This window comes from Canis lupus, chromosome 11 (genome assembly GCF_048164855.1).
Source record: "Canis lupus baileyi chromosome 11, mCanLup2.hap1, whole genome shotgun sequence".
Lineage (NCBI taxonomy): Eukaryota > Metazoa > Chordata > Mammalia > Carnivora > Canidae > Canis > Canis lupus.
In genome coordinates, this window is record NC_132848.1 from 40,182,684 (window position 1) to 40,210,539 (window position 27,856).

At 39.3% G+C, this 27,856-nt stretch overlaps 1 long non-coding RNA gene across 1 annotated transcript in view; it reads right to left on the reverse strand.

Moving 5' to 3' along the window:
* Positions 1–18,436: 18,436 nt before the first annotated feature.
* The window catches only part of LOC140643031 (uncharacterized), a 29,873-nt gene continuing 20,453 nt past the window's right edge, over positions 18,437–27,856 (reverse strand). The window contains exon 9 of the long non-coding RNA XR_012039415.1: positions 18,437–18,659. This is a non-coding gene — a long non-coding RNA (uncharacterized lncRNA). The remainder of the gene's footprint in view (positions 18,660–27,856) is intronic.

Genomic DNA, 27,856 nt, shown 5'->3' on the forward strand with positions numbered 1-27,856 from the left:
CAGATAGTATAATAGCCTCCCCAGATAGTATAATAACCAGAGAAATGCCAGTAACATCTAATGATCCATGGAGGTTATACCTTGGTCACTCAAAACACTAAACACATATTTTCTCATGTAAAAGCATGGTCCCCATGACCAGGTATGGGAGCTCTCCCAATGGTGTGGAAATTTAGAGTGGAGCAGCACTGCAAGTTACTCTGTCTACTGCCTTTTCTGTTTCCTGTGGCTTCTGCTCTTTGGAAAATCTCTGTGTGACTTACAACTTGATGTAATTTTTAAAGTGTGTTGCAAACCCCCGGGTCTTGTGCTTTCAGCCTTCTTCCTCATTAGGGAACTAGTACTTGGCTTTGGTTTTGCAGGTGTTGGGAAGGAATTGGGGAGGTATTTTGAGGACTACCATAATCTTTTCTGTTTCAGGGACCACTCAGGTAACCTATGTGTCTAGTAAATTGGTCTTGGCTATGAATGCATCACTAAGTATAGAGTTTGAGATCAATTCATAAACAAACCACTTTTTGTAGAATTTGAGTTAATTGAACCCAACCACTCTTCCCTTCCAGTATGGGATTCCCTTCCACAATGTGGGCAATAGTGGGGAGTTAAACCTGGTTGCATCATTTTCCAGCAATGAGGAATTCAGCACATCCAAGGTGACCCATCCTGTCACTGGACAAAAATCATTTGGAAATACCTGCTTGTTTTATTAGCAAGCCAGCTCTCTTTAATTCATGGGCTTAGTTCTACTGCCTTAAAATATTATAGCCCAGTTTGTGGCTTCCTTCACAACACACTTTATGTACTAATCACATTTATATTTTATATAAAAAATATAAATAAAAATATAAATAAAATATTAAAATATAAATAAAATATATAAAATATATTTTATATATTTTCCCACATTTTATTCCTCCTGTATCCTAATTTTATCACCTAGATGTTGAAGTTCCATTTTTTTTTCTGTTTCATCATATAAATCCTTATAAGTTGCCTAAAATCCTTTTTTGAAATAGGTTAAAGGGAAGGAAGGAAGGAAGAGAAAGAAAAGAAAAAAAAGAAAGAAAGAAAGAAAGAAAGGAGAAAGAAAAAGAAAGAGCAAGAAAGAAAGAAGGAAGAAAAAATGCCCCTCGAAGATCATAGAATAAGTCAAAATGCTTTTCTTCATGTTAACACTGTCTAATAGGTGAAGGCAGCTGTCATATATCCCAGTGGCTTCCTCTCCAGATGATTCAGAATGTCAATTTCTTCATTTTTTCCACAGATTAAATTGTTTCCAGCTTCCTCTCCACTGCAGATAGACTTTCTCCAGGGGCTCTCAGGTTGGCTAATAAATTCCATTAAAATCCCCTGTAGAACTCAGCCTGCTGCTTCCGTGTGCCCTGATCAGCCCTGAGTGTGATGGGATGGCATGGGGGGGCAGCTCTGGCATTTACTATGTGCCTGCACTTGTATGTCTGACGTGGGCCTTCAAAGTAGGGACAGCTACACCATTAAGCTACTGTCGCTATGACCTTGAGATGTTGAGGGGACTCATGCTCACAGTTCATTTCCTAGAAACACTGGAATATTTCCTCTATTATTTAAGAGTAATTTCTTCAAAATGTATAACTTTACTCCCTTTCTACAAGCCTAAAAGATCTCATGTCTTTCTTTACTATTATTTAACATTTCAAATAGGCGGCTTTACATTTTCCAAATACAAAATTATAACATTGTAAATGTATATGCATCCTTCCCCCCAAGATTCAGATCTGCCCCCACAGACTATGGCCTCCTTTGAAAGTCACTGAAGTAATGTCTTCATTTTAAATCAAATATGGTGCTATTATACTTGATCACCACTTCCTCAAGTGGCTCTGAAGAACCTGTCATTGGTTCCAAAAAATTGGTTCATCGAGGATGAACATTTGTTAATACTAGAAATTACCCCACATCAAAATGTGAGACGAGGTCTAAAGATAGTTTCCCAAAAGGAGATAGCTAGGATAAATGCTTAGCCCTCTAGAGTGATTTCTGAAGGAGACAATATTCATTGGCTTAAAAAAAAAAAAAAGCCTATCGTATTATTACTTTCTAGGTACATTTCTATTCAGGCCCAGAGATGAGGTCTTCTCCAGGGCAGAATTTTGCAGAGAAAAAGAGGTGACGTCTCTGTGAACAAGAAAATACTTTTCCTTTGGTTCCTGGGGGGACATATGCTCAGTATTTCCAATTTCAGAAAATTCAAAGCAGTAACTGGTGGTTCATCGCAAAGTTAAAGGCACAGATTAAAAATGATTTAGATCTAGTTTATAGCCAGAGGTGGTAGAGAAAAAGAAAGAGAGAGAGAAAAAACACAACTGAACAAGCAAGAAAGATCTTCCTTGCCCAGAGTGACCTCCTCCACCCCAGCCCACACCCCAGAAGGAAAGAATAAAGAAAGGAAGCATCTGGAAATAGAGCTCCAGGTAAGAAGAGCTGAATGGAGTAGTACCATTATGAATACCATTTGAGTTCCATGAATCAATCTTCACCAAGGGGCTCCCGTTCTACTCCACGTGTTCAGTGAAGCCATATGCTATGTGCTCCTGGGGGTCCCGAACTTCACAGGGCCCAAGGCACTGCCAGAGCATCTGGGGCCTTAGGTGTGCACCTGCCATGTAGTAACAGAACAGCCTAGCATGTGGAATGAGACAAATGGCATCAGAGGGGAATCTTCCTTGCTGTTTATGTTGACAAAGGGCAGGAGGGAACATACATATCTTCACATATTTTTAAAATCTGCTTTTTACCTTGTGGAAGAATGTAGAAAGTCTTTTTTATTCTGAGCCAGGAATACAGCCAGGTTTCAACTGTAGAAAATAAAGAGCAATCTCATTTTCATTTACAATCATAATGATTTCTCTCTGTTTCCCACCTACCCTCCAATTTTTGGCAACCTGCTGGTTGTAGGATGTTTGGTCCCAAGTGTGCACTCACAGATTTATAACTGGAATGATCTGAGTTGGCTAAAAGAATAACCTAATTTTCAGGTGAGGAAGCATGAGCTCTCTGCTTTGGCATCATTCCTCCCAGGGATGGACATAAAACAATTTTGCTGCTACTAGATCCTGGTTTAGGCAAAAAGAGTCTCAGAGCCATGGCAATGCTAGTGCCATTTTTCATTCAAGGCCAGTTGTAAAGTACTGAGATCTCAGGCCTCATCAGAAATGCTGATAATATGCAGAAAACCTTCTTGGATCCATAGAGAACATCCAAACTTTCGTCTGGACAAGTGTCCTGGATCCTCTGAGGTCACAAGAAAGGAAGCAATAGTAGTTAGTTAATATCATATACAAAACTGTGATAGGTAAGCAGAATAATGGCCTCCAAAGATATCCACACCCTAACCCAAAAACCTATAGGAATATTAGGTCACATGGCAAAGTGGTATTAAGGCTGCACATGAAATTCAGGTTGCTAATCAGTTGATCTCGAGCTGGGGACATTATTCTGGATCCATGGGCGGGCCCCACACAATTACAAGGATCCTTATAAATGTAAGAGAACCAGAGAGAGGTAGCATGAAAAGGACTCAGTCTGACCCTGCTGCCCTAAAGATGGAGGATGGGCCCACAAGCCAAAGACTGCAGGTGATTTCTAAAAGCTTCTAAAGCAAGGAAACAGATGTGTGTATGGAAGGAACACGGCCTTCCCAGAACCCACATTTTAGCTCATAGAGACTCATTTGAGTCATCTGACCTCCAGAACCCTAGGATAATAAATGTGGGTTGTTTTAAGCTAAAAGTTGGTGGTAATTTGTTACAGCAACAGCAATAAGCTCTTACAGGAAAGTTTGCCCGTTCTCTTTTCTGCGTCTACTCCATTCCCTAGAATACTCTTCTTTTATCATCCCTCTAAACTGCAACACTGAATTCCCTCCTCTTCATACAAAACCAGAGTTTTTAGAAAACATCATAGATTAGTATCTTCTTGAACTCAGGGAAGGGAACAATCTTAAATAAAATATAGGAAGCATAAAGGAGCAAACTGATTTGTCCCATCACTCCAATTACATTACATTATGAACTTTTGTTTATTTTTAAAAAGATACCTATATTAGTTTGCTCAGGCTGCTCTAACAAAGTACCATAGATAGGGCATCTTGCACTACAGAAATTTGCTTTCTCACAATTCTGCAGGCTAGAAGTCCGAGGTTAGGGTGTCAGGTGAGTCCATTTCTTCTGCGATCTCTCTTCTTGGCTTGTTGATGGCTCTCTTCTCCCTGTGTTTTCACATGGCCTTTTCTCTGAATATGCCTGTATCCTAATCTTTTTTTTTTTTCAGATTTTTGTCTTATTGAAATGAGTTGACACACAGCATTATATTAGCTTCAGGTGTACAACATAGTGATTTGACACACACATTACAAAGTGATCATCACAATAAAGCTAGCTACCATCTGCCACCATACAAAGTTGTTATATTATTAACTATATCCCCTGTGCTGTACATTGTGTCCCTGGTTTTTATTTGTATTATAGCTAGAAGTTTGTAACTTTTAATCTCCTCCCATATTTTACCCCCTCCCTCAACTGGCCACCACCAAACTGTTTTCTGTCTGTGAATCTGCCTTGGTTTTGTTTTTTTTTTAGATTCCACTAACAAGTGAAATCACACAGTATTTGTCTTTCTCTGACTTATTTCATTTAACATGATACCCTCTAGGTCCATCAGTGTTGTCACAAATGGCAAGATTTCATTCTTTTTTATGACTAATATTCCATTACACACACACATACACACATCACATCTTCTTTATCCATTCACATATCAATGAACACAGGTTGCTCAATCTCCTCTTCTTATAAGGACACCAGTCATATTGCATTAGCTTATGATCTGATTTTAACTTAATCACTTCCTTAACTTAATCACAGTCTCCAAACACAGTTACATTCTAAAGTACTGAGCATTAAGAATTCAAAATGTAAATTTGGGGGGTTATGATTCATCCCATAGCACAATACCAATACAGAGGCAAGAAAACATGTAACAATTTTAATAAGAATTGAATGACAATAGACTTTCATATTCAGTCAGGGAATAGAAAGAGCCAGTGGGAGGTATAACGTCATGGTTATATGCATCAGGTCAGGTGATAGATACCTGGATCCAAGGACTGGCTTCACTACTTCTTGCCACATGCAGATGAATAGGTTTTCAAAGAGAAAAACATAGACACAACTCAGCCCATATTAACAGCATTGGAGTGAGAAGGTAAGACACAGAGTAGGGAAAGAAAGTTTCAACACATACAGCTGAAGAAGGGCTCTGTAGTGGTCTGATGCTGTGGTATGCCACCCCCTCCCAGTCTCAGGACAGACGAAGTCATTCTACTCACTACTGGGAATATCTACAGCTGATAGCTCCCAGCTGAGATTCTCAGAGACTCAGCCTCAAGAACACCACCTTACCTAAGATCATGCACTTTCTCAGTGGTATCTTCATCCAATGATTGGTTCATTCATGGGTATAAAGACTCAGCCACCACCTGGCCCCAACTTCTATCAATTAAGCAAGGCCATCCTGACTCCAGCGCTTCCATGGGGGTGGCTGAAACCTTTGTTGTGACTACATCACAGCCCAACTTCTCCCCTTGCCCAATCCCACATCCTTCATCTCCTAGAGGTGCTAATACCAAGAGCACTCACCAAGAAACATCCTGCAGGCACACTTTTCTCTCAGACTCAATTTCATAGGAAACACAACCTCTAACAAAATCATACTCAGAATATAGAAAGAACCCCCACAAGTGAATAAGGAAAATGCAAATAATCCAATTAAAATGAGTAATTAGGCATTTCACTAAAGAGAATATTCAAATACTCAACAAACATGAAAAAAATGTTCAAACTCATTAGTAACCAGGGAAATGCACACTTAAACCACAGTGGGATACCACTAGGCACTTGCTAGGTTGGCAAAAGTTTTAAAATGTGACAATGCCAACAATCAAAGATGCTCTGGATCAAAGAGAGGATACATGGATATTATCACTTTGGAAAGCAGTTTGATGTAACTAAAGTCATGAACATGGTTCGTCGTCATTGAACATGGGTGAACACAAAACTCTAGTCTGGGGTATTGTATACCTAGGGAAACTCAAGCACGTGAACACCAGGGTACCTGTGTAAGGATGTAACTGCCCCAGTGTGAAAGCAATCCAAACATCCAGCACAAGTAGGGTCACAGGTTACAGCTTATCCACACGGTAGTGTTTTTGCTGCTATGAAAAGGGCCGCATGAGCTAACATGACAAATTGCACAAAGTCTGTGTGAGAGAAAAGAAGACAAGAAGCACGTGCTGTGTATTCCTTTATAAATTCAAAAGCAGGTAAAAACAAAATTATATTGCTTGGAAACACACACTAGTGATTAAACTTGATGTGATGGTGGGGAACAGTTATCCCTGAAGTTAGGAAGGGCTGAGGGGGGTTGTAAAGAAGAGAAAGGCATGGAGAGCTTGGGGGCTGGTAATGTTCTATGAATGATTTTCATTCACATGATGGTTGCATGTGTTCACACTACAATTTTTTTTATTAAACTGTGCATTTTTTATCCATCTACTTTTCTTTCTTTTTAAAAAAGATTTTATTTATTTGAGAGAAAGAGAGTGAGTGAGGGGAGGGACAGAGGGAGAGGGAGAAGTAGACTCCTTGCTGAGCAGGGAGCCCCATGACGGACCTAATCCCACGACTCTGAGACCATGACCTAAGTCAAAGACAGATGCTTAACTGACTGAGCCACCTAGGTGTTCCCCTTTCACTCTTTTTTTTTTTTTTTTAAGATTTCTTTTAGAGAGAGAGAGACAGCACATGCAAGGGGGAAGGGACAGAGGCAGAGGGAGAGAATCTTACACAGACTCCTCACTGAGCCCAGAGCCTGACTCGGGGCCCCATCTCACCTCTAAGATTATGACCTGAGGGGAAATCAAGAGCTGAATGCTCAATGGACTGAGCCACTTGGGCGTCCCTCAACTTCTTTTCTACCTATGTATGTTTTTTAATTTTGAAGAGGAAAAAAACCAATTTCGCCATTTTAGTTTCCTGCAGCTGCTATAAAAATTACCACACTAGGTGGTTTAAACCAACAGAAAACTTTTCTCTCACAGTCTGGAGACCAGAAGCCTGAAAACAAGGTTCCAGCAGGGCTGCGCTTGCTGTGGAGGCTCTGGTGGGGAACCTTTCCTTGCTCATCCAGCTCTGGTGGCTGCTGGCACCAGTCCTTGGCAGCTCCTTGGCTAATGGCTAAATCCACTCCAATCTCTGTCTGTGTCTTCACTCAGTCTTCTTCTCTGTTTCTGTGTCTTCTTTTCTGTTTTTCTTTAAAAAAAAAAAAAAGATTTTATTTATTTATTCATGAGAGACACAGAGAGGCAGAGAGACATAGGCAGAGGGAGAAGCAGGCTCCATGCAGCGAGCCCGATGTGGGCTCCATCCCAGGACCCTGGAATCATGACCTGAGCCAAAGGCAGATGCTCAATCACTGAGCCACCCAGGAGCCCTTTCTTTTCTGTTTCTCAGAAAGGCATTTGCCATTGAATTTAAGGCCCATCCAGATAATCCAGAATGATCTCTTTACTTTAAAATCCTGGACTTGGGATTCCTGGGTGGCTCAGCGGTTAAGTGCCTGCCTTCAGCCCAGGGCATGATCCTGGAGACCCAGGATCAAATCCCACGTCAGGCTCCCGACATGGAGCCTGCTTCTACCTCTGCCTATGTCTCTGCCTCTCTCTCTCTCATGAATAAATAAATAAAATCTTTAAAAAATAAAAAATAAAATAAAATAAAATCCTGGACTTTATTACACCTTTAAGACTCCTTTACTGGGGCCTCTGGGTGGCTTAGTTGATTGAGCCTCTGACTCTTGATCTCAGATCAGGTCTTGATCTCAGGGTTGTGAGTTCAAGCCCCACATTGGGCTCCACACTGTATGTGAAACCTTCCGGGAAAAAAAAAAAAAAAAAGACTCTTTTTCCAAATAGGGTCACACCCACAAGTTCCAGGAATTAGAACATGGAGGGGGGTCACATTTAACCCGTGACATTGCCTTTTGACATTGGTTGAATGCCACCCCTCTCTGGGTGAGCTATCTCTCTCTCTCTCTTCTAATCTCTCCCTCAGACTCTCCTTTGCATTTGGCACCTTAGTATCTTCTGATCCATTGCTTTCTACCTGATATTGGTGTTTTGCTCCACTTGTAAGCTCCTTGAGGGCAGGGGCCATGTTCTGATCATATTTTTAGTATCTAGTATCTATCTATATGAAGGTGTCAGTGAATATCATTTGAGCCATATTCTAGACGGCATTCTCTCTGCAAACATACACTACACCCCCTCCCAATGCACACATTTGCAAAGGCATGGAAAATACTGAAAGAGTGAAAGTATGAGAGAACACCCACCAAACTGAAAAGTGTTTACCTTGCAAAAGGAACTGGAATTGGGTTATGAATTATGTCCTTATCTCTTACATCTTTTACTACAGCCTGAAAAAGACATTGTTCCTGTTACCAAAAAAGAAGCCATTGTGTCATCATCAGATGAGAATGTGTCTGAACTGAACTTCCAAGCACCACTGATGGGTTGGCAAACATTCCCCCAGCCTTTTCCAATGGCCCTGCAGTAATCATGGTAGGCAGGGATGAATAACTGAACCTGGATGGATTCAGGTCTAGGCTTGGTTCTCCACCCTGAAAGATTCCAAACCTTTACATATAACAAAATTTATAAAGTATTCTGAAATGAAATTTATAGTTTATATGCTATCTTCATACATAACTATTAAAAATCAACATAATTCAAGAAATTCATGAAAAGGAGAAATGAGGAGACATTTATGGTTTAAAAAAAAAAAACATGTAGTCAGATACCTGCACCCAAATAAAGCTACTCCCAAAGATGGCAGCTATTGCTACAAAGTGATTCAAGTGGGTTGTGTTGGTGACTCAAACACTTCACACAGAATTGCCAGCAGTGACAGAATTTTCCCAAAATCCTGATGATGCTTGATAAAATAAAAGTATAAAATCTGGAATATACAGTGTACATTAAACCACCAAAAAAACCCCCCATCTTTGTGTGTATATGTGAATCAAAGCTAGTTTCCAAGCTTAGATCATTAGAAGTAGATTTTCATCTACATGCTATCCAGTGATGTTATCCAATGATGTCTGAAGGTTGTGCAAGATGCCAGGTGCTTCATCATTGTGTAGGACAGTCAATGCTTCACAAGGTAGAGAGCATCATAGGCCCCTACCTGCTAAACGCCAGTGGAATTCCCAAGCCACCATAGAAATAAAACCTTCCCTACAAGGGACTAGCCTTATCAAACATCAAAACATTTCATTAAGCCTCTATAATTAAAACAGAACAGTAATGTGGATAGATAGACCAAAGGAACAGAACAGAAAGTCCAGATATAGACCAAAATACACTTGGAAAGTCACTATGTGATAAATGTGGCACCTACAATTACTGGAAAAAAAGATAAATCATTTTTATTTTTTTAAAGATTTATTTATTTTAGAGAGAGAGTACATGCACATGAAAGGAGGGGCAGAGGCAGAGAATCTCAAGCAGACTCCCCCCCTGAGCACAGAGCCTGATGCAGGGCTTGATTCCATGACCCATGAGAGCACATCTTGAGCCAAAACCAAGAGGTGGATGCCCAACTGACTAAGCCACCCATGTGCCCCCTTGATAGACCATTAAAAAAAATTTCTCCCAGTTTTATTGAGATACAATTGACGTGTACAGTGTATATGTTTAAAGTATACAATATAATGAACTGATATATGTATATATTGAGAAATGACTACCACAAAAAGTTTGGTTAACATCTATCATCTTATATAGCTATATTTTTTTCCTTATAATGAGGGCTTTTTAAGACCTATACTCTTAGTAACTTCTAAATATGCAATAGAATGTTGTTAACAAGGGTCACCATGTTGTATATTACATCCTCAGGACTTATGTATCTTATACCTGGGAATTTGTACCTTTTGATACCTTCACCCATTTCCTCTACCCCAAACCTCACCTCTGGCAACCACCAATTTATTCTCTGTTTCTACAAGTTTGAGTTTTTTTAGATTCCACACATAAGTGAGATAATGCTGTATTTGTCTTTCTCCATCTGATTCATTTCACTTAGCGTAATCCCCTCAAGTTCCATCCATGTTATCAATGGCAAGATTTCCTTTTTTTCTTTAAGGCTGAATAATATTCCTCTGTGTGTGTGTGTGTGTGTGTGTGTGTGTGTGTGTGTGTGTGTGTATCCTGTTATTTTTATCCATTTATCTTTTGAGGAACACTTAGGTTGTTTCCATGTCTTGGCTATTGTAAATAAGGCAGCAGTGAACAAGGGTACTGATGTCTCTTTGAGATAGTGATTTTATTTCGTTTGTATATATACACAAAAGCAGAATTGCTGAACCATATGGTAGTTCTACGCAAACTGGCCTTCTTAATACATTCTGTTAGGATGACTGGATGGACATTTGGAAAAAAATGTTGTTCTTTATTTCATATGTGACAATAGGATAAACTTCAAATAAATCAAAGACCTAAATATTTAAAAAATGAAAGAGAAGTTCCTTTATAACCTGGTAATAACTTTGACTGCATAAGAAAATACCATAAGCAAAGTAAAAAAACAAATAAGAAATGGAAGGAGAATATTTGCCACATTCATCACAAATAAAAGACTAATCCCCATAATAAATAAAGAGCTCTCAGAAGCAGAGCAGGAGAAAAAGAATAAACATCAAATAGAAATATTAGCAAAAGACATGAACAGTTTATATATGCAAAAGCATAGTGTTGGCTTTTGCAGTATGTATACTAAAATTGGAACAAAAAAGGCATATATATGACCTCGAAGCACATGAAAGAGGATCAACTTCAATCATAGTAAGAGTTATGCAATTTAACCTATCCTGAGTTACCATTTTTCATCTGTCCGGATCAGCAAAGGTGCAAAAGTACAACAAATTCTGTTAGCAAGGCAGCGAGGCCACAGTTCTGATATATTCTGGACAGAGGACAAAATGGGATGACCACTAGGGAGGGGAATGTGGCAATGTCTAACAGAGCTCCATATACATTTACTTTTTGACCGAGCAATCCCACCTCTAGGAACTTATGTTGAGAATACACCTCCACCAACACAAAACAACACACTTCTGTGATTATTCATTATGCAATTATTTATAAGAGCAAAATATTGGCAATGACTTAAATGTCCTCCTTTCAAGAACTGATTGAATAAGCTAGGGTACAGATGCATAAAGGAATGCTACCCAGCTGCAAAAAGTGAATGCCAAAGACTCCCATTTCGTGTTTGAACAAAAAACAAATGTGAAATGATTTTTAAAACACATTAAGTGAAAAAAGCAAGATAGAACATTTAAATAGCATCGTATGCTTTGTGCATAAAAGAAGGGGAAATAAGCAAATAGTTATGTATTTGCTTTTTTTTTTAAATAAAAAAGATCACAGGAAGATTAAATCAGAACCAATAAAACTTGGTGTCAAATAAGATCAGGATGTAATGGATAAGGATGGAAATAAATATTACTTTTTACATAGTTCTGACTTCTGAAGTGTGTAAACGTTTTACACATACAAAAATAATATTAAGTAAAATTTTTTAAAAACGTATTCTAAAGCTGGTCAAACACAGATAAATGATTATTGGTAACAGAAGTACATAGAAAAAAGAAATAGCTTACATAACTTGAATGGAGTCCTCTAAGCAAACACACTTACTGAGATATTCTCCAGGCAAAAGATCTGCAAGAAATCTTGACTTAGCAGTTCTATTGGTGGTGATGGTTTTGATGAAACAATTCTGAAATATTTTGAGTATGTCAGAGAATAGAGCAAATATAAGGTAAATATAGTGATGTTTCAGGATCTTCACATGGAAGAAGGAAAGCACAAATATGGAATGGAAGGGGGAAGAACTCTGTGGTATTGAATTTATTTGAAGGTATTGATATGCATTCATGATTTTTAAAAATATATTATGTATCTTTTTCCATTGAAAAGATTTAGAAGCAATGATGTACCAGTAGCAGTGAGCACTCTTCGTGCCCATATTGTAGTTTCTAAGTATCATTCTGCATTAAAACAAGGATTCCTTAGTAAAATGGCTGATTATGTCTACAGGAGGAAAAATATGAGACTGGAAGAGCTCACAGACCAATAGTAACTTGCAAAATTTTCTTGGCTAATTAGTAGTCTAGCTAGAAACTGAACCCAGCTCTCCAAAAGCCAAATCCAGCCGTTCTTTGCACTTTACTGCACCACATTATCCACCATGAAATTTATGCTCAATTTTATAGAATTTGTATTTTGGTGTCACTTCTTAATTTTACAATTTTGTCACAATCACCAAAGTACTATCATTCTCATCTTATTCTCCTTTAATGTAAACAAGGCTTTTTAAAAGTCAATCACAAGCCTTCCGGAGCATCCAGGCTAAGGGCTTGAGCTGCTTTCATGTTGTCTACACAACTGTCCTTTAAAACCTTGCTGTGAGGGGCGCCTGAGTGGCTCAGTGGTTGAGCGTCTGCCTTCAGCTCAGGTCATGATCCCAGGGTCCTGGGATCCAGTGCCACATCGGGCTCCCTGCAGGGAGCCTTCTTCTCCCACTGCCTATGTCTCTACTCCTTTCTTTGTGTTTCTCATGAATGAATAAATGGATGAATGAATGAATGAGTGAATAAGTAAATAAAACCCTGCTGAGAATGTCCAGACCCAGATGAAGGGTCAGGAGCTGACTTTGAGAAACACGTCCTTCTGCAACAAGTCCTTTGGGTTGAATGCGATGATTCTTCCTCCACCTAAGTTAGCCTGGTTCTTTTCCTGAAGGAGGAGCAAATGCGGGAGGAGCACAGAAAGAAAAAGAGGCAAAAGCAGAAGGAGGAGTATTTCAACGAATATTGAACCCTTCATAGAAAACCTGATGACAACACACATGAAAGTGCATTCCTGAATCAAGCTGGAGGCGCCCCTTCATATGCATCATGTGCGCTGAATCCAAAAGTGTTTACTCCCCCATTTCCTTGCCGTCCCAGGAGGCTCCCTTCATCTGTAAAATAGTCGTCAGGGGCCCTCTTCTCAGACCCATTGCTGTGTGGGGCACTGAGATCTGTTATCACCACACCATTAATTTCCACATACATCTGCTTGAGGATTTCTTCCTGCCTCTGTGGCACATTCATCTCCATCTAATTCACATTTTATTGCCCTTGTCTTGATGCGAGCAAGCATTATCAAGTACTGTAAACATTTGGGAGCTGTGCTAGGCGGCCAGTAGCACCCCCCCCTCCACCCACTGTGGTTGGAGGCAGCACATACAGCTTTAATTTCCAGTCAGGATCTTAAATGGCCCAATTGAAACAGCTCACTCACTTCTCAAACCCATCTCACCCGTACCTCCTAATTTACCGAGTGGAGTACACGGCCTTCCTGAAAGTGAAGTGAAGCCACTGACTTTCTCTTTGTATTTTCGGGTCCCCTGGCTCACCGCACAACCATATCTACACTTGAGGAGGGCTGTTCCCGTTCCCCAGAGGGCCTGGCAGGGGTCCCAAAAGGCAATTTCCCATCCCTGTGGAGGCTCAGAGCAACCTCTGCTGAAGCTGCAGCCTGCCCGGGAGGCTCTAAATCTTCCAACCTGCCCTTCTCAAACGTGACAAGCGCACAGACCACTCTAAAGGGGAGAAAATCATTCACAGTTGCAGATAGAACTCCAAGGATCCTCTTTGAACAGCACTACATTAAAAAATTAGAATTTCATTCCATGAGAATATCTTTTAATTGCAAATTAGCACTGCAAAGAGGTCTGTCTGCACAACTGGTCTAATTTAGAACACGCCCGTAGCCCTGGCACAGTTGGGGAATGGAGCTCAGCCTTATTTTTGGCATTGTTCTGCAGGGAGCTATAAAAGGATCCACACTCACACCTTCTCATTGCTCCCCGCAGCTCCCCTGTGGGCCGGAACAATAGCTCACCAAACTCCTGTTGCCAGGCTTGCCTTTGATCTTACAACCCTCCCTGAGCCTGGCCCAAGCTCTCCTGGGTTTTTCGGGAAAGGTGATGGAGGTCACAGCTCACCCAGGGTCACAAGGCTAATAGCTATGAGGTTGAGCCATATCCATGGCCATGTTGGCATATCAAAGATTCCAACCTCAGCGATACCACGTGGCCCCATCTACTGGAATCTGGAAGCTGGCCCAGAACCTAGAATTTCTAATGCCATGCTGAGTGTCTCGCCACCATGCGAGATACTTCTGGAACAAAGTTTGGCTTGTTAAAGAAATGGTGGTTATCTCTGTAATAAATTACTACGTTGTCATTAAAGTCAGGTTTTAGGAGGATGTGGGGAGTAAGTATTTTTCCTCTTTTTTTTTAAGAAAAAATACAAAATTAGTCTCTCTGAGTTTTCTTTGATTTTTTAATTTGTATCTTTCTCTTTTTTTTAAAGATTTTATTTATTTATTTCAGCGAGAGAGAGAAAGAGCACAAGCAGGAGACGGAGCAGAGAGAGAAGCAGACTCTCCACGGCACAGGGAACCCAACATGGGGCTCGATTCCAGGACCCCGGAATCATGACCTGAGCAGAAGGCAGATACTTAACCCACTGAGCCACCCAGGGGGCCCTAATTTGCAACTCTTTTATTAAATACAAATATTTTGAGACAAGTCAAGCTTCTTTGTTTTCTCCACCTTTTTCTCTCTCCTGCTAAGGGCAAGTCAGTATATTCATTATGCAATTTATCCTTCCATTTTATCAGAATAAATATTTACATCCCCCTTTCTTAGGTAAGTAGTAGCATATCATATTTGCTTTCTTCTGCTTGCTTTGTATATTTAATAATATATCCTGGAGATCATAGCCTGACACTATTTCGAGGTGTTCCTCTTTCTTCTGAAAGCTGTATGGTACCCCACCAGTCCCCAAATGTGTCCACCTCAAAGAAAGCTGCTGTGAGACTACCACACATATGTCTCTTTGTGTTTTGTTATTTTTTTTTGCCAGTGTATTTTCAGAATAGGTTCCCAGAAGTAGTGTTTCTGGCTTAAAAGGCAAATGTGTAGGGAATTTTATTAGATATTGCTAAAGTCAGCTTTCATCTCTGTAAGTCATACACGAGAGTGTGCTTCTCCACACTCATTGTCATAACTCACCTTTGGGGTCTGGCTAATATGATTAAGTGAGGCTTGTTGACTCTATAGATTTTACTGGTTTCCCTTCTCCAGCTCACTTTTCTATAGAGTTCACCAAACCTAGAGATCTTTTCTCCTCCGTATTGAGAAGCCCCTTATATACTAGAGATGACCCTTTGCCTGACATTGTGAGTGTTGTCTCCATTTGTCATTTGTCTTTTTGATTTGCCTGGAGTTCCATTTTTTTTAAGAAAAAATGTATAGCATCAAATATATCCCCCTTTTACTATATAAGCTTCTGGATTTTAAGTCATATTAGGAAAGATTTGTCCTCTCCCAGGTTATACAGGACAAATTAACTTCAAAGGGAAGGAGATGCAACACACAAGGAGCACCACGGCCAGAGAGTCGGGAGGAGGAAGTGTTGACTGCCCTGAAATGAAGTGAGCTCACGGCTATGGTCAAGGAATGGGACAACCAACTGAAAGTGGGAGTTGGGGGTGAGCCAGGGAAGGTGGCCAAGAGAGTCCCATAGGACTCCTGGAGGTGCCAGGTAAAGCTCAGGACCACCTCCCAGGAAAGCACACTCATCATCCATATGTAACAGCAAACAGAGCCAGACCACGTGGGAGCCATGCCAGGCTATCTCCTCTGCAACCCTGTCCACGAAGTGAAGGAACAAAGACCAGTCCCCCCAACTCCTCAATCCACCCCCTGAATCCTAGAGACACAGGTCACATTTGTGCTGGGGGAAGAGTGTTTGGAAACAGATATATGATTAAGCGTTACCTCGAAGCTGAACTAAATTTTTATAATGGGAAGTGACTCCCAAATTATAGAATCTTCTCAAGACGTCATTAATAAAGGTATGATCCAGCTTGAAAAGGGGATTCAATATTACATAATTAGGGGTAGTTAGTGATTGGAAAATTCAGGACCATTTTATGCTTGGGTTTGGGTTTACACATATTTTACCTTATTTAACCCAGAAAATAAGGTAGATATTGCTATCGAATCTTTATAAGGAAGGAAAGTAAGGCTCAGGGAGGTTAGGTTGCTTTCCCAAGCTCCCCCCCTGCTAGTAAAGGTGTAACTAAAATTACTAAGCAGTTGTTGTAGGCTGCTGTTGATTTCACTCCACCATGTCTGCCCAAGGTAGGACCTCAGCTAGCACACTAGACCTGGCATACGGGAAAAATGTCACCTCCGATGGTCCTTTTCTGGATAATTATTATCTAATTCAAAAACTCTACAACCCCAAATGGATTATAGAAAAAGGGAGCACATACATTCATCAGAAATTCCTCTGAAATTCAGAGCAGGCTTTCACTGGAGATTTGAAAAATCAAAGTGAAAATTTTTTTCTGCTTCTAAAGAATAAAAGGAATGTAAAAATAATTCCCTTGTGGCTCCACCATATGAAATTTGAGGTTAGCAATGTCTGCCTGAGTTAATTCATTTGGAAAAATCGATTGCTAATACCTAAGGCAAACTCGATACAGGCAGGTACATATCGTCACATCTGGAAACATAATTGGATTAGTCTCTTAATGTCTGGCCACCAGAAATAATTCCCAGTGCTAAAACGATTACAGTCAGAGCTGTAGAATGAATGCCCTAAAACCAAAGAGCCTGTCTTCACTGATCCAAAAAGTCACCTCCAAGGAGAAGGAAAACACACTTAGAAAAATTTATGTACGTAATTCAACTCAGTTTCCTTAAAATGCTTCACGCTCTGGTAGAGGTTCTGTTAATATCCTCAATATCTGAGTTAACAAGTGTCTTTTGAGTGCTTTTTGGTGCTGAGTGCTGTGCTAAGTACTGAGGAGTAGTCAAAAGAGATGATTGTGCAATAGATTACATTAAGAGCCTTTGAAGCAAACTGTGGTATAGTTGACAAGACAGAGGTTGAGGGATAAAACCCTTATATGTGATATAGGGAAGAGTTGCCCCGAGTGAGGAACTTAGGCTGGGGTGAGATGGGTGGAATGGACAAGAACTCAGAACAGAGTAGTCAATGAGGAAAGAGGTGGGGAGGGCATTGTGGAAAAGTAGGACTTGCAACATACTCTGGAAGATGCATAGTCATCCCTCCAATATCTGCTCTTTCTTCTACGGTATTCAAGTTCTAGCTGGCCACTTGGTCACACAGTGAAAAGTGACATTTCCCAGCCTACCTTGCAGTTGAGTGCAGTTGAGCCATGTAACTAAGTTACATGAAAGAGGAGGTGGGATGTGTCTTTAAAATAAGAGCAGTGGGTCGCCTGGGTGGCTCAGTCAGCTGTGTCCAACTCTTTTTTTTTTAAGATTTTATTTATTCATTCATGAAAGACACACACAGAGAGAGAGGCAGAGACACAGGCAGAAGGAGAAACAGGCTCTATGCAGGGAGCCCAACACAAGATTCGATTCCGGGTCTCCAGGACCACACCCTGGGCTGCAGGCGGCGCTAAAGCGCTGCGCCACCAGGGCTGCCCTGTGTCCAACTCTTGGTCTCAGCTCAGGTCTTGGTCTCAGGATTGTGACTTCAAGTTCCATGTTGGGTTCCACGCTGGGCTCCACACTGGGTGGAGCCTACTTCAAAAGAATACTAAGAGGAGTATTCCCTTCCTCTTTTTTTATTGCTGGCTCAGACATGCATGTGATGGCAAGAGCTGAAGAAACCACCTTGGACCCTAAGGTAAGAGCTATATTTTGAAGATGACAGAGCCATCCAACCAGCTCTGGACCAGCTCCCTCCTCCCTCCTGACAAATATGTGAAAGAGTAGTAAACTTTAAACTTGTCTAAGACACTATATCACCATGTGTTAGGAAGTCTCTGTATTTTGGGATAGCCACCTGGGACTATCCTAATTAATACATGTGCTTATGGAGGAGATTCATCAATAACAAAAGGACTTTGCTTTAGGTCAGAGTCTAGTAGAGGTGATAGAATTGTGAGCAAATAACAACAAGAAAATTGACATCTGCTATAATAAAGCCTTTATGTGTCTGCACGGACCCATTGCAGGCATGCGTTACGTTCTCTACTCAAGAAACCTAAATATACACCAAGGTTCCACATGGCCCAGTCTCATTTCAACCCTATATTCAAAGAAATGCTTTGATTACTGTATATTATATTGAGCTGTATTAAAACTAATTTCAGGTTTTCCCCCACTTCCTTCACAAAATATCAAAGGAGTTTCCATTTATTTTGCACAGCAGCACTTTTATTAATTTCCTTTCTTCTGTAGTTCATCTACCTCCTGCAACCATACCATTGCCCCTTACTCCTTAAGGTTTTAACTCCAGTTTTCTGCCCCTAGGAAACCATGTTTTGGAAACCATGCCTGAGTGGCCTCTTCTCTCTCCTCTTCCTTCCATTCCATGGCATTCTTCCTGTGGCAGGCATTGACACTTCCTCTGCCAGAGTCCTACTGAATCAGACAGCTTCAGGATGGTAGGAAGATCTGAAAGAGTTGGGGGATCATTTCTTGGAGGCAACATTCTCCACTTTTTAGCACTAACTCTTGAGTATCTACAGATAGTTTTGTAGAGGAGACTCCCTCTAAGTTATTTGGATTCTAAAGGGAAGTCACCATGTATGGAAGCCTTTTCAGGTTGACAATTTAAAACATTATTACTGTGTATTAGAAAAGAGAACACTTACAGAGGACAGGGGCTTATAGCAATTTGATGAATAGAATTTACTGTTAGGACTTCAGCAGTCTAAGCCACAAGCACTTTGCAGATGGTCTTGGCATAAATGACCCTCTTTACTTCGCACTGTCCCACTTGATGGGTTATCACTGTTGGACACTCCTGGCAACCAGTTGCCCAATCATCAGCCAAGTTGGCTGTCAAGTAAATTTAACACTCTGGCTGGCCAAATGCAAACATTGTCTCTTTAGTCACATTGAAAACTGGCCTGTCTAGATTACTTCTGAATATTAAGACTATTGGAGGACGCCTGGGTGGCTCAGTGGTCGAGCATCTGCCTTCGGCTCAGGGCCTGATTCTGGGATCTAGGATCAAGTCCCACAGTAGGCTCCCTGCATGGAGCCTGCTTCTCCCTCTGTCTGTGTCTCTGCCTCTCTCTCTCTCTGTGTGTGTGCCTCTCATGAATAAATAAATAAAATCTTAAAAAAAAAGACTATTGGTTTCCTTTACTCAAAACATAATATTACAATACAAAGACATTCAATGATAACATAGTAAAATGAAAGAGCTGATTGCCACTTAGTGATTTAATTCTTAAAAAACAAAATACACACACACACACACACACACACACACACCCCAACACACTGAAGGAAAAAAGACTGGAACCATGTCCCCTGGGTGTCTCAGTCGGTTAAGTGTCTGCCTTAGGCTCAGTTCATGATGCTGGGGTCCTGGAATTGAGTTCTGCATCAGGCTCCCTGCTCAGCAGAGAGTCTGCTTCTTCCTCAGCCCGTCCCTCCTGCTCCTGATCTTCCTTTCTTTCTCAAATAAATAAGTAAAATCTTTAAAAACACACACACACACAAAAAAAAAAAACACTGAAACCAAAAGTATTGTTTTTTCCTGATGGTAGGATTCTAGATGATTTTTTTATTGCCTTCTTTTTGCTTATATATATTGTCTAATTTTTGTACAGCAAATTTTTTTCCTAATGGTATTATTCCATGGCATTATCCCAACTTTGTTCAATTTGGCTTTGAAAGAAGAGGAGAATTTAGTCCAACAGATGATCTCTATGGGGGTGCAGTTCAGTAAACTCTGTAGTGGGCATCAGAGGAAGGGAGACGATACTCTGAGAGCTGGTAAGTAAGGACTTAGGGGACCTGTACTAATATTTGGCTCAGGACCTAGAACGCAAACATTTATCATTACTTTGTGGGTTCTTTTTTCTGGGTATACAGTCATTTTCTCATATGAAGTTAAGTATTTACAAGGAAACATTGCATTAAGATAATCATGAAGACTTCAAGTGATCATCTGTGTGGGCTGTTTATTTTTTCACCTGAAGTGGTAATTGCCTCTTTGTGACATCATAATTGCTTGCTGGAGACCTGATTATCATGTCACCAACAGAGGATTAAGCCTTCAGGTAAGGAGGAAGCTGCAGGAGCAGATGAGCCCCCAGGAAACCAGGATTCAATTTTCATGCAAATGTCAAAGTTAATAAAGGCAAAGCAGGAAAGGTTGACAATTTCACTTTCCTAGTGTATCTGTTATCACGAAACGGGTTCACAGTGTTTTCCATGAGCTGCAAGCTAGCTTTTCATTTCCTCCAACCTAAAACCAACACGCTTTCCAATTATGAATTCAGTGATAGGACACACATGCACCGTATTTTCTTTTCTGATGCAAGGGAGTGGGGGTGAGGGCAGGTGAAGGACAGACTGGTTTGGAATCAGGGTGGGGGTCGGCAGGTGGGTGGGGGTCTGCAAGTGCTGGGACGCATACTTGAGAAAGCCATGAATCTTTTAGGCTAATAGTGCTTAAAGATAAAATATAACCGGCTACATTTATTTCAGCTGGTATTTTTCCTAGCTATAGAACTTTAAATATTTTCCTGCTGAAAGCAATTTTACTAATTTTGTTTATTCTTTTTCTCTTATGAAGTACACTGTCCATTTCCTTCCTCCTTTCTGTTTGTATATTGTTAAAATCACTGCATATAAAACCTCAAATAATGAGAAGGCTCAGGGTTTAGGCTGTGGATTCTAATTAACAAAATATGCTACTTCATTGAAGATTACAACAGGAAGACTCTTGTCTCCGCCCTGATTGTTGAAAATAGTTTTACTAGCGACGTTTCTGGATACATCAGCTCTAGTTAATTGACATTTTATTCTATCTGTCCTTTAGATTAGGTCGACGACATTGTTTTCCACTTATAAAGTAAGACCTTAACAACTGCAGGAAAGGTGTGTGGATTGTGAATATTACCTTATGTGGAAGGAGCAGATCAAATGACACCAGGGTTTGCCAATCATTCATTTTTGAGAGTGTAGGTTTCCTCTTAATAGCAATTTTCCCCCTCAATCCTTTGAGCTATTTCAGAAGTTGATTTCACGGTTGCCCTTCCCGTAACCCTAAGTCAGACTGGGCTAGGTTCATGATGTAGTAATGAACAACTCCAAACCTCAACGGCTTAGCACTTAAAAGCTATTTCTTGTCTACTCAAAGTCCTTCACTGTCCAGGGGCAGCTGTTGTCCGTGAGAGATTCAGGGATCAAGACTACTACACCTGTAGCTCTGCGTCTCCACCAAGGCCCACCCCCACCACCGGAGGGGGCACAGAGGACACGGGCTTCTTGCTGCTGTGGCTGGGAAGCCATCTACTCATCACTTTTGTGCATGAACCTTTGGCCAGATCTAGACACACAGGCCCCTCCCAACTACAAGGGGCTGGGTACAGTTTTATGTGCTCCCATCAAGGAAGGACATAAAAATAGATATGATGAACACACAGGACTATCTCTCCTATATCAGTCTCTTTAAACCCTATGAGAAACAAAGTAAATGCTTTTTGTGGAGAGGATCAGGAACCTTAAGAACTGGACCAATCTACAGACCAAGGTGCCAGTGTGGTCTTCAGACAATCGTATGGAGTTGCACGCACTCATCCCAGACCTATGAAACCAGAATCTCTGAGACAGGAACCAGAAATCTGTATTTTTAACAGCCTCTGCAGGGGGTGTCTGGGTGGCTCGGTAGGTTAAGCATCTGTCTTCAGCTCAGGTCATGCTCTCAGGGTCCTGGGCTCAAGCAACCAAGCCTGCATCAGGCTCCCTGTTTAGTGGGGAGTCTGCTTGTCCCTCCCTTTCTATCCCTCCCCTCCATTTGTGCTCTCTCTCTCTGTCTTTCTCTTTTCTCAAAAGAAATAAACAAAATCTTTGAGAAAAAAAAAAAAAAGCCTCTGCAGGTAAGTCTTCTGCACATTACACTTCAAAAAAACACTACACACATATTTCAGTGTGCCTCTGAAAAAATAAGAGAAAATTCTATTGCCAAAGAGGTTTAAAAACACTTATTTCTGTATTGTCCACTTGGTTATTCATAAAACAATGTGATATGTAAAAGACCCTGACCAAGAGCCTTTGGAGGGACTTCCAAAGGCTCTTTATGGTGGGTGGCATAAAGATGTTGGCAATTTCTGTCTGGAAAAATGTATCTAAACCTAGACACAACTCTCTGAAATAACGATCTCAGGGGACTGAAATTCAAACAAAAGCAGACAACAAATTTAGAAACATTCTTGAAGAAGTGCTCACGTTTTGAGTAGTAGTCTATGGTTTTGTTGATGGGCGCGGCTTCTATACTCTGGTCTCCATGGTTCCACTGGCAAGGATGGCAGATTGGCCAGTGTCAGACTGGCTGAAAAAACAACTGCTTTGTTGTCAGGCAGTACACCTTGGGGTGGGGGGCTGGGGTAAACATCCCCTACGATTTTGTTGGCAAAGAAGTGGCAGATTCAACCAGGAAGGAGAAAGTGACAAAGACTGTCCTTGACCAACAGTAGTCAGCCTCCTCTAAGCATTTTTCTCAGCCTTGGCTTCACATTTGGGTCTTGTCCTCAAGCCTGCATAGCACAATTTTAGCAAAAGTCCTGCTAAGCCAGTTTAGTGAGACTCCACCACTCTCAATATCTGATCAAATTCCTCATCCCCTCCCATCCTCCAAGTGATATCTGATCACTCTGGCCTGCCTCCAGAAAGAATTATCTTAGGTCAGTTTGGCAAAAAACTACTCCCCCCATTCCTGATAGCTCCTCAGTAATTTTTTAATTCACTGATCCACATCCCTTGCTCCCCTTATCAAGTGGAGACTTGTCCTTGTTGTATTTGAAATTGAATCCAGGTCGATACAGAAGTTTCATTTCCCCTATTGCAGTAGTTCCTGAATAAAATCTATTGGTATCACTTTGACTACTGTCCAGGTCTGGTTTCTTTAACAAAGAAAAACTTGCAGCTTCAATAGCCTGAGATTGAGGACACTGTTAGGCCAAGCAATGGGCCAACTAGAAGTTTAATAAGATAATGCTAGAAATAAGAGAACTATAAAAGGGCTAAGATAAGCCCTTTACATATCTCTGGGTGACTAGAAAACTATTCACCTTGGAGCTGACCCATGGACCTGAGGTGAAAAAAGAAAGTCCAGGGAGACCCGAGGTCTAATTGCTACTTAGAATGCCTTCTCCAACCCACACACAGGTCCCTCAGCAAAGGATGTAAGCCTTACAGACTTGAGGTGTTTGAATACTGCCTAAAGTATTGGTTAACCAGAGAGCGACACAGACATAGGGAAGCCCTTAGGAAAGGCAGGCAACAAATATAAGAACAAAAAACTTAGTAGACACATCTACCATGTACCATAGGGAAGATAGATTCCAAGGTTTAAATTTAGATAATGATGAACAACAGTAACAACTTCGAGAAAAATAAAACAGAATCTAGAATTTCTATACTGTATTTTCTACAATATTCAGTTTAAAACTTTACTAGACTGAAAATAGGAAAGTATCACTCATACTAAGGAAAAAAGAGCAATAGAAAGTGACTCTGAATGGGCCCAGATTTTGGATTTAACAAAGACTTCAAATCATCTATTATAAATACGTTTTAAAAATTTAAGAGAAAATACAACAATGACTCAACAGAGAATCACAGTAGTGAAAAAGAAAGTATAAAAAAATAAAAGTTAATTCTAAAGCTGGAAAAATAAAATGAAAAAAAAATCACTAGATGTGCTCCATAGCAGATTTCAGATGGCAGAAAGGTGAGTGAATTCAGAGACTGGTCAATGGAAAGTATCCAATGTGAAGAACAGAAGGAAAAAATATCAAAGACAAATGAACCACAGAAATCTATAAGTCAAAATCAAACACATGAGAAGAGAAAGAAAAAGGTTTTTTGAAAAAAATTGCTGAAATCTTCACAAATTAAATTAAAAACAATAATCTGGAGATCCAAGATGTTAAACAACCCTCAGATAGGAAAAACACAAAGAAATTCCCACCTGGACCCAATCATTCCATTGTTAAGCAAGAGAAAATAAGAAATTTGAAAGCAGCAAAAGAAAATAACTCCTCACAGATAGTGCACCATTGAAAAGATTAACGTCTGTTCAACAGAAACAATGCAGGCAGAAGTCTTGGAATTGTATGTTCAAAGTGCTAAAAGTCATCTGCCAACCAAGAATTCTATATGTAGTTTAATTCTTTTTCAAAAATGAAGGTGAAATAGAGATGCCTGGGTGGCTCAGCGGTTGAGCATCTGCATTTGGCTCAGGGCGTGATCCCGGGGTCCTGAGATCGAGTCTCACATCTGGCTCCCTGCATGGAGCCTGCTTCTCCCTCTGCCTCTGTCTCTGCCTTTCTCTCTGTGTCTCTCATGAATAAATAAATAAAATATTTTTAAAAATGAAGGTGAAATAAAGGCATTCACAAATACAAAAACTGAGACCTAATCTACAAGAAACAGAAAAGAAAATCCTTTGAGATGAAAGGAATCAAATCTGCAGGAATGCATAGAAAATACCAGAAATGAAAAAAAAAAAAAAAAAAAAGAAAAAGAAAAAGAAAACACCAGAAATGGTAAATATGTGGGCAAATGTAAGATTTTATTTCTTAATTTCTTTAATAAATGTATGGTTTCTTAAAGCAATAATTATGACATTGTATTAAATTTATAACATACATAAATGCAATATATATCATAATAGCAAAAAAAGAGGAAGAGAAAAATGGAGTTCTACTGGAGCGAAGGTGCAATATATTACTGGAATTAATCAGTAATAATCCAAAGAAGATGTGATACATTGAAGATGCATATTGCAATTCCAAGAGCAAATACTAAAAATAGATACACAATAAATAACTAAAAATAAAATAATTAAAATGGTACACCTACAAATATTTAACATAACAGAAGACAAAAAAAGATAACAGATGCTTTCTACTATCTTTCAACTTTTCTGTAAATCTAATATTAGTTTAATATAACATTTTATTTATTTATTAAACAGAGGAGCAAAAGTAACATGAGATATATAGAAAGTAAATGACAATATGGTAGGTGGAAATCCAACTTCATCATTAAAACATTAAATATGGAGATTGAACACTGATCAAAAGACAGATTATCAGAATGGATAGAAAAAGGATTATTCAATGACATGCTATCTTTAAGAGACATATTGTATATTTATACACACAAATAGATTAAAATAAAAAGAAAAAATGTACCATGGAAACAATACCCATAGAGAACTGGAGAGGCTATTTAATATCAGACAAAATTGAACTTAAGAAAAGTAATATTACTAGAGACAAAAAGGAACGTTTTCAGAATGATCAAAGAATCAATACATCAAGAAGAAATAATTACAAATATATATGCATATAATAGCAGAGCCTGAAATGATATAAAATAAAAACAAATGAATTGAAATATGAAATTGAATTCAACATTTATGGTTACACATTCCATTATTCCTCTCTCAGCAATTGATAGAACACTTAAACAGAAAAATCTGTAAGGATATAGACTTGACAACATTGTAAGCCAAACTGATCTAACATGTATACAGTTCCATTGAACAATAAAAGAATATATATTCCTCTTAAATGCACATGTAACATTTTACTTTTTTTTTTTTTAAGATTTTGTTTATTTTTCATGAGAGACATAGAGAGAGAGAGGCAGAGACACAGGCAGAGGGGGAAGCAGAGTCCCTGCAGGGAGCCAGATGTGGGACTTTATCCCAGGATCCTGGGACCACGCCCTGAGCCAAAAGTGGATGCTCAACTGCTGAGCCACCCAGGCCTCCCCAAATGGAACATTTTATAGGATAGATTATAGTTTAACCATAAAGATATCTCAAGGAACTTAAAAGGACTGAAATCATACAAAGTATGTTCTTCAACTAAAAGAAAATTAAACTAGTAATAAATAACAGAAAGCACTCTCACCAACTAGCAATAGAAGGGAACCTCTTCAACCTAATTCCCAATATTTAGAAATAAAACAATATACTTTTAAATAATCCATGGGCCAAAAATAAATTACTAGGCATATTAGAAAATTTCTTGAATTGAGTGAAAATGAAAACACAGCATAACAACTTTTATTGGATGAAGCTTTAGACTTACATGCTTATATTCAAAAAAAGTAAAAATCTAGAATCAGTAAGATAACCTTTGAACTCAAGGAGATAGAAAGAGAAACGAAAATCAATCTTAAAATAAGTATAATGGAGGAAATAAATAGCAAAGCAGAAATCAATGAAATAGAAAGCAGAAAAAGAACAGAAAAAAAAAAATCAATGATACTAAAAACCAGTTTCTTGACATATCAATCGATTTGACCAGCCTGAAGTTGGAAGACTTTTTCAGTAAGGAGCCAGATAGTAAATATTGTAAGCTTTGAAAACCATGTATGATCTCTCATATTCTTTGTTGTTGCTGTTTTACAACTCTTTAAAAATGAAAAAAAAAATCTAATTTCTGAGCAATACAAAAACAGGCCATAGGCCAGATTTCTTCCATGTGCCGTAGTTTGCTAACCCTGAGCTAAACTGAGCAGGGGAAAAAAGAGAAGAGACACAAATTGACAAAATCTAGAATGATAGAGGAGATATCACTACAGACCCTACAATAATTATAAGAATTATAAAACATGATTATGGACAATTTTATGCAAACATATTAGACAACTTTGATGAAAAGGAAAAATTCCTAGAAAGACACAAAACATAAGAACTGGCTAAAACAAAAAATTTAATAGATTTCTATCAAGTAAAATGAGTTGAATTAGTAATTAAAATCTTCCTACAAAGAAAAACCCAGACCTAGGTACCTTCACTGATGAATTTCATCAAGCATTTAAGAAAGAAATAATACCAATCCTACACAAACTCTTTCAAAAATAGAGAAAGGAACATTTCCTAACTCATTTCATTAAGCCAGCATTACTTTGTGTCAAAGTCAAACAATGACCACAGATCCTATTCCTTATGGATAAAGATGCAAAATTCTTTCAAAATCTCAGAAAATTGAATCAAGCAACATACGAATAAAAGTATACAGTATGACCAAAAGGAGTTCATCTCAGGAATGCAAAATTGTTTTAACATTTGAAAATCAATTAACCTAATACACTATATTAATAGGATAAAGAAAACATATGATAATTCAAACAGATGCAAAAATATGTTTGGCAAAATCCAATATTCATTCCTGATAAAAACTCTCACTAAATGAACAATAGAAGGGATCCTCCTTAACATAATACAGAGCATCTCCAAAAAGCCACAGCTGGCATCATACTCAGTAGTTAAAGGCACACATGTTTCCTAAGATTGAGAATAAGGCAAGGGACGTTCACTCTCATCACTTCTAGTCAACACTCTACTAGAATTTCAGGCCATAGGAATTAGGCAAGAAAAAGAAATGAACATATCCAGATTGGAAAGGAAGAAGTAAAACTATCCTTATTTTCAGAGGACATATTCTTGTATATATAGACTTTAAAAGACATGACTAATAAACTAATAGATCTAGTAAATGAGTTCAGCAAGGTGGAAATTACAAGACCAATACAGAAAAACTAATTGTAGTTCTATGTTTTAACAATTAACTGTCCAAAAATAAAATTAAGAAAACAATTCAAGGGCA